Here is a 9111-nt window from a genome sequence, read left to right as displayed (position 1 = left end):
ATGACTAGTGATGTAATTCATCTTAGGAGCATGTTCACTGCCTAAATCTCTCTAATAACATAATATAGTGTGTCTTATTGAAGACCTGCTGTTTTTAATACAGTGAGACATTTTAAATGTCCATTCTGGAATTAATAAATTTCCATTGGTAGGTTTTCTTTACTGTTTGGTTGACAGACAGTACTATTTTATAGAATAGAATCACTACATAATTATGATACAGAGATGTATCGTCCAGTGCTCTTCGGTTTTCAGTGGCACTCCGACAGACACCAATGCAACCTATAAACTATTCACAAACTTCATCCAACTAAGTTATATAATCTTTGAGTGGTAGACCCTATTACAAGTTCATTTTAGTTGAGAGAAAGCTGTGGATCTTGTAATGTATGATAGGATTTTCTATTCTATAGAGTGATAGATTTCCAGGCATATGACATTCATCTTATTTGTAATTTAATGGTGAGTTTGCCTCAACAGATATGTAAGCTTCTTAACCATACTAGTGCTCTGGAATGTGGATCTGCGTAGGCTGCTTCTTGTAGAACGGTTGGACATTCGTCACTTTGAAGGTATGAATGTGATGTTCAGATACTCCGCTATGCTTTCTTTCGACCTCGGTGTCGCATTAAGCTCTACAGTCGATATGACACTAATGAACTAAATTCATATTACAGTGATTTATGTGTTGTTAGATTAAAAGGTCTAATCAGATTTAAAAGGGATTGTCGGAGGAAACAATGTCTATTTAATACCTCCCCAGACGTCCGAACAGATCCCAGCCGTAACGTAATAAATACTTGGTCTTCCGTCATCGAAGGTCTCTGGGTACATATTATAGGGCTAGCTCTGGGCTTAAATGTGCTTATCCCGCTTTTAAGCACAGACGAGAGTCGTTCAGATCAATAACGGACACAGGAATATAATTTCTTTCGGATTACACACATCAATCCTGATCACGGTCTGGTTTAGCTGTCATAACAACATTCTAAGTGGAGTGATGTAAGCTGATTAGCTTGTAGGGGCAATGAAATGTTACTGGGCCTTAGCCAAATCATCCGGCAGTTGGGTCACTGAATATCGAACAGATCACCGATCCCTTTCAAAGTCAAGGACAACAAACACGCATCAGTTAATCGTATGCCATGGACTGGCGCAAGCGGTGGTGGTTTCATTATCTTCTATGTACTCGTTATTACTAATATATCTCCGTAATAGAGTTCTTTGTGTTGTACGGTCTTCAAAGTATCCATAGTGACTTGATACGACGAAGGGGTAATCGACGTTAGGTGATGACCGCGAGGTGTGATTTCGACGTTAGCTATTTCGTCACACCATTCCTGTCTAACTCGAGTAGGCCTTCAGTCATTCGACAGAGATCATCAACGTTAATGGTCTACACTGGTGAGCAAGATTTCGAATAACGCAACCTATCATTATAATCTTGATTACTACATTTTGTACTTTTTCATTTTTATGGTAATCAATTACTGTGAAAATTCGTTGTTTCATATTAATTTTGGTTAGTTTTCGAACTTAAATAATAAGTTCAATCGACAGAACCAACCAGTCACCTACGATTATAATCGGCTATTGTGGTTCGTTAATAAGCATTAGCAGCATGTAAATACTCCTGTGTAATGTCTGTTAAAATATCAACCACTAGTAAATATAGCCACAAGGCAACACGAACGCACAAGTGTTTGTAACTTATCCACTTGTATAGGCGAGACAAGATTAACTGTCGATTGTAAATTCATCTTTCTGCTTAATCACTATCAACTAACTTCCATTAGAAACTATCCACTAAAATGTTTTACTTACTTGACCATTGTCAGCCTAATTTTCAATTGCTGAGTTCCATGGCCAAACAGAGGATACAAATGCTAGAAATTTACGACTGTTAGTCAGGCAATCCTACGTATTTGGCTCAAATTAGTTTTGGACTTATACAAATCCGGTCTACAACGCTGTGTTAATCTAAGAATTTAATCAACAGTACCTCGTAAATAATCCAGATTTGAATTACTATCAACTTCAAATTTTAATGTTTTGGAAACATGAGTAACCCAGGAGAGGTTCATAATTGCATTAGATTATTTCGTACTATGTTTGTGATGCCTAATAACATTTCGTAGTTGTTTTAACGTAGAGCAGTCATATATTCTATCACTGCCGTTAAGTTTTAGTCGAAACCATGTACATGTATGACTCGTAAGTCGTCATACTGTGGGACAACGTAATGTATGTACACGAGCAATCTTAGTCCATGTGTAGTGATCTACTTTTCTCGGCGAAAACACGATTGGTATAATGGAAACAATTACTATTATAACCAATTGTACCAGTGATTGTTTTACTGTTGTTGTTTAACTGTATCAAAATCACTTTTCGTTCCGTTGTCCATCTTGTTCGTTCGAACTTTCATATGCTCTACCTTTTTGCCTGTACCCTTTCGCACGTCTCGGTTTTCTTTCGATACCACGAGATCGCCAATAAATATACCTTATCTGGACCAATTACAGCCTTCTGGTTTACGACCTATCGAAGGAACCAAGTTGTTTTCTAGCGCGTAATCTTGCTGTAGTGGTGATCACAGTCAATCGAGACTCGACGCCATCTACATCTGTTAAGTCAAATCTTCGAATACATTTTGACCTTTGGCAAATCTTCCAAAGAAGATCACAACGGCTAGTCTATTATTTATCTATCCACTTTTGTTGCACTTATTCGTATTGAATTTTTTCAATATATAATATTCTGGCAACAACTTAATATGGTGGATAACGATAAGAAGAGCATTAGTATAATAGACTAAGAAGTACAGGCGATTAGTCTTCGACCGGTTCCTTTCATCCCCCACTATCCAGAAGTTTGGTTCGCGGCACTGGAATCTCAATTCCAGATCCGCCGCATGATGAACCAATGGCAAGAATATGCCTGCGCTCTGGAATCTTTCTCTATGGATCACATAACTGCTATTCATGAGGTCTTCCTCAATTCGAATGTACCAAACGTTTACGATCATCTCAAGGAAGCAATCCTTGGACATTTCCTCCCGGTTGAGGACCTTGTTAGCACGTCACCCTTTGGGTGATGTTAAACCGAGCCACCACCTCACGCGCCTGCAATCTTTTGCAGGAAATACGACAGCTGACTCAGAGATTGTCAAAGAACTGTGACTCGAATCCTTGCCAGCAAATATACAACCAACCATTACGGCTCTGCTCGAGAACACACCACTCAATCAGGTGGCCCTCATGGCAGATAAGATCCTGGCACGGACCAGCATCCGCAACAACGACATAGTTGCCTCAACATCACGCTCAAACATTGTCCTCGATGCTCGTAGACCTACGGCTCATGGTGATAGGAGTAACTTTATTCATAACGGTCTCAGTTTTCGAGACCGACCAAATAAACCAAAACCCTACGTCCCTCGAGCCAGGTCAGCCTCCGTAAAGCCACAACTCGTCCTAGGCTAGCATCTTCCAAGCCACACCAAAAGGCGATTTCGGAAGCCAGCCCTGGTTGGTGCCGGTTCCACAGTGCCTTCGGGTCTGGTGCCCGCCGTTGCCGAGCCCCTGCTCATACAAGGCGGAAACTCCTGAGCCGGCGAGCATGGCCACAATTACTCGCCGGCCCTTCACCTCATACTGGCCGTTTATTTTACGTACACGATTATCGCACTAACGCTAGGTAACTAGTGGATACAGTTGCCCAAGTTTCTGTCGTACCTATTGGTAACAGTGAGTCTCAAGCTACTATGCTTCGACTACGCGCTGCGAATGGCTCAGTCATTCCTACCTATAGTACACGACAACTTATGGTCAACCTGAGCATCCAACGACAGTATCTGTGGACGTACATCATTGCCGATGTTCTCACAGCCATATTCGGCATCGATATCCTACAGCACTATGAATTGCTAGTCGATTCAACTAGGCTGCAGCTAATCGGTTCTTCGTCGAACAGCAAATTCATTGGCTTTAAAGCTCATACAAACGCGTACCAAATCACAGGCGTATTTCATTCGCGTGACGATTTATTCCACGCTTTATTTCAGAAATTCCCCAAACTAACTAGACCTCTCGAAAAGACTTCATCGGTGACCAATCGTGTAGTACACCACATAGTCACCCGCAGACCACCGATCACGGCAAAACCTCGCCGACTGGCACCGAAGAAAATTAGCTTTCGCCAAACGTGAGTTTGAAAATTTACTAGCTGCTGATATTATTCCTCCTTCTCACAGTCCCTGGGCCTCACCTCCCCTCATGATGCGAAAAAAGGATGGGGTTAGTTGGAAATTATGTGGAGATTACCGAGCATTAAACGTAGTTAGGCGTTTTGATAGAGTCCCCTTCCCCCACATACATGACATCACAGCATTACTCAAGGACACGACTATTTTTTCCAAGATCGATCTGGTACGAGTATATCACCAGATCCCAGTCGCTCTTGAAGACATCGAGAAAACAGCTATCACGACCCCTTTCAGTCTTTTTGAGTTCCTACGAATGCCATGCCATGCCAAAGGTTTATCGATAACATCGACTTCAGCAAAGTTCCGCACAACCGGCTGTTATATAAGCTAAGGAATGTCGGGATTGGAGGTAATCTATTGATGTGGGTAAAAGACTTCCTAGTTGGACGTCAACAAAGAGTACGGGTGAACTCCAAGTTGCCTAGCTGGGAAACTGTGCCTGGTGGAGTCCCCCAAGGTAAAGTTTTGGGGCCAGTGTTATTCCTCTTGTACGTAAATGACCTCCCTCGTCTACTATCGTCATCGGTCTTGCTCTATGCTGACGATGTCAAGATATGGAGAGCGATGCAAAGTAAGGGTGATAGCTTAGAACTCCAAAGTGACCTGGAGAAATTATCTGAATGGTCCCAAACCTGGCAATTGCCGATAAATACTTCCAAGTGTATTATGGTGCATATTGGCCACCAGGGTACAGATACATACACGATGAATAACACTGAGCTACCTATTGTCCAGACACACAACGACTTAGGAGTCATCGTTAGTCAAGACTTAAAGATTACCGCACACTGCCGTGCAATAGCCGCCAAAGGTTTTAGAACTTTATGGTTCATACGTAGGGCTTTTAGTCATCTCGACGCAAAAACGTTTCTGACTTTGTACACAGTGTTCGTGCGTCCTAAACCTGAGTACTGCATACAAGTAGCTAGCCCCTGTCTAAAAAAGACAGTGAACTCTTGGAAAGGGTTCAGAGAACAGCGACCAAGCTGATTCCCGGGATAGCGAAGCTCCCTTATGGCACTAGACTGACCAAGCTAAACCTTGGTTGAATATTCTTTTCTGATTCTATTCGTAGCCAATCTCCAACAACGACGGAACTTCTACAGGTAACTTTTGGTCCTTAAGAGCGCACCAGCTTTCACGAGCGACTAATAAGTTAGTGAGACAAGCGTAACCTGTTTTAGAACCATGCTGCTTCTCCGATAGGATCCGATTTTCATCAAGATACTTAAACAGCTCCTTCCGAATAATCTTTTCTAGGATTTTAACAACCACACTAGTTAAGGTAATGGGTCGGTAATTCTCAAGCTTCTGTTTTGTACCTGTTTTGAAGACAGGACTTACTATGGCGTTCTTTCAGTCTTTTCATAGATGACCCTGGGTTACGGATAGATACTTAAAGGGTTCGCAACAAAGTTAGCTAATTCCTTTAGTAACCTAGGATGCAGTTCGTCGGGTCCGGTGGATTTGCCTGTGTCAAGCTTATTTAGCAGACCAAAGACATCGAGTTCCTAATCGGTCACGCTGTCCAGTGTTTGTGTGGGGGGATTTTCATGGACTGGCGGGAAGGGTGTTTCTATGGTATATATATCGCTAAAGTATTTTGAGAATACTTGAGCTTTACCGAAGTCGTCCTCCACTAATGATGAGGCAGTACTGTCTCCCCATAGTGAAGGAACATTTCCTCTTTTTGTCCTTTGGTTTATATGGGAATACAAGCGTTTAGGACATTCTATGAATTCCTTAACAATTTTCTCTTTGTACAACTTTCTAGACTTACGGAGGGTCGAGGCACAGGTATTCCGAGCTTTTTGATACTGAGATTTTGCCTCATCAGTCCCCAGTAACCTAAATCTATCCCACATTTTCCTTCTTTCACGAAGAAGGGTGCGAACCTCCCTACTGAACCACGGTGGGGAGTTTCTCGGCCCCCTAGGTGTAGTCAAAGGGATGTGGGGGACGGTAACTTTTAAGTATAAATACCGGAATACGTCTCAAGCCGTTTCGACTGAGGATCGACAGATATATGGGAGTCAAAGGTTAGAACTGCATGATCACTTTTGCTTGGGAGTGGCATGTAATCTAGGTTTGTGACGTCATCCTCATAGTGGGTCAATATAAGATCTAGTAAGGATGATGCGGAGCCCGGGTTGTACCTGGTTGCCTGTTTCACATGTTGCACAAGAGCACATGTGACAACCGCATCAACTAGTTCCTGTTCGAAGGAATTATCTGACGATTAAGTTTGCAGATTTCCCCAGTCCACCATGGGTGCAGTAAAGTCCCCTAGGATTAGACATCGATCACTTCGTGACCAAGTGTTGAGGCTGCTTAGCAGGACCTCATTTACCTAACAGCTTGGACTGCGATAGATCAAACCAAGCAGCAGCTCTTGTCCCTTGCATTTCAAGCGGCAACTAACTAATTCATACATCCCACTCTCATGGGATACACTGTCGATAATGGTGAATGGAATAGCATTCCTAATGAGTAGAGCTACTTCCCCTCCTTTACGGTTTTGTATTCTATCGGCCCTTACTAATGTAAAACCCTCGAAATCAGGTTCCCTACTATCTATAGACGGCGTCAGCCAAGTTTCTGTGACTGCGATTATTTCTAGCTTAGTAGAGTCAATCTGTACACTTAGTTCCGATCGCTTATTGAACAAGCAAGGGGCATAGGTGTTACAGAACCGAAACCTATTTAAATGGCCTCGTGCTTCACACAGAGTGGCTTCGGCACCATCCTCTGTCGAAGCCTCACAACCCGAAAATGTACTATTTTACGGTCTTTTTCGCCAGCGTCTAATCTGGGCTGTAGTTTTTTCGGCTTCCAGTCTTTTTACACGGTCCGCCAGCGGTAAGTCCTTACGGAGAAAACTCCTGAACCCTTTAAGTTATGTCCATTTTGTAAAATTATGTCGCGTTCATTTTGGGATTTTAATATTACTTTGAGTAGTCTAGACTGATTAGGCTTCAAATTCTCCAGGCTACCTCGTCTATACACCTTCAGCAAGGTGACTCCGGAGATGTTTTGGGGCATCACTTGGTTGAGTAGTTGTTTTATCAACACAATTTCACGGCATGCAGGTTGAAAGAGGAGGGTTGAGCTTGGGGTTGGCAAGACCATCCCGTTGAAAACAACCTTGCTAAAGGGCGCTAATTAGAATAAAGAAATTGAACCGAATAAACTCTCCTCTATAAATTAAAGGATCTTCTTTCAAAAGAATTATGTAGCTTCATGGTGAAAGTCGAGATTATTGTGAAGTGACGAGACTTACGCCCCTCCTGACAACCAAAGCAACAAATAATGTAGGTACATGGAATGTTCGGACAGTGTGGGAGACCGGTAGAACCAGTCAAATGGCAATGGGAATGATTAGACACAATTTGATGGCGATGCTCGGTTGGACGGAAGCTTGACAGTAAAGGTTAGGTACACAAGAGCTGCTGCTGTATTCCTTTAGTACGGGTTGATACATTCACATAAGTAGTATATGATGATGGTCACTAGAAGATCGACAAGGAAGGAACGGAAACGAAACGCAATTGGAATGAAAATGCATGAACAATAATAATCGGAGACCATGGACTGATATTGGCAGAAGGAACGATCAAGATTGACACAAGTGATTGATAATTTGCAAATTAACTATTAACTATATGGTCCTCATATTTTAATGAGATATTCTGCAATGCTGTGATAAAATACATTCGGTTGTCCCCACTCGTGTTGTCATTCTCTACATTCCGATTACGAAGAAAAAAAATGCTCCATACACTCAGGGAGTTGCCCTAATGTTGTCCAAAGAAGCACGAGATGCACTTGTAGGATGGGAATCTCATGGACCCAGGATAATCAAAGCATCATTCAGAACAAAGAAGCAAGGGATCACAATGAACGTTATCTAATGTTATGCACCCACCAATGATAGCAACGACGACGATAAAGATCAGTTCTATGAAAGGCTGCAATCAATTATAGAGAAATGCTCACGAAAGGACCTCACCATCCTGATGGGAGATCTAAATGCTAAAGTTGGAGTGGACAACACAGGATATGAAGATGTAATTGGACGACATGGATTAGGAGAGAGAAATGAAAATGGGGAGAGACTTGCAAACCTATGTGCATTCAACAAATTGGTTATAGACGGCACAATATCCCCACACAAGCGCATACACAAAGCTACATGGATCTCACCGGACCAAACCACAGAGAACCAGATAGATCACATCTGTATCAACAAAATATTCCGAAGATCAATGGAAGATGTGAGAACCCGGAGAGGAGCTGACATGGCTTCAGATGAGACTGAAGCTAAAGAAACACTGAACAACTGGGGGAACAGCATTACAAAGGTTCGATACAGCTTTCCTTCGAGATACTGGTAAGCTCAACGAATTCAAGATAACTCTCAACAACAAGTTCCAAGCTTTACGGGATCTACTGGAAGAACAAGAAACTACAATGGAGGACAACTGGAAAGGGATCAAAGAAGCACTAACTTCAACGTGTCAGGAGGTTCTGGGTCGCAAGAAACATCATCATAAGGAATGGATCGCTATGGGAACCCTGGACAAGATTGAAGAAAGGAAGAACAAGGAGACAGCAATGAACAACAGTCGAACACAAGCAGAGAAAGTCAAGGCACAAACTGAATACATTGAAGCAAACAAGCGATAGTAACTGCTAAGAGTTATTATGGATAAATATCATACATATTACTTTTATTATAAGGTTTCATTCGGCCTACTGGCTACTTTAATGCTATTTACCACTCCTTACTTATTACCAATTTATCGGTTACTGTATTCCACACTCAGAGATACTTACGACATGAT

This window comes from Schistosoma mansoni (genome assembly GCF_000237925.1).
Source record: "Schistosoma mansoni, WGS project CABG00000000 data, chromosome 7 unplaced supercontig 0100, strain Puerto Rico, whole genome shotgun sequence".
Lineage (NCBI taxonomy): Eukaryota > Metazoa > Platyhelminthes > Trematoda > Strigeidida > Schistosomatidae > Schistosoma > Schistosoma mansoni.
This window is presented reverse-complemented; position numbering follows the sequence as displayed.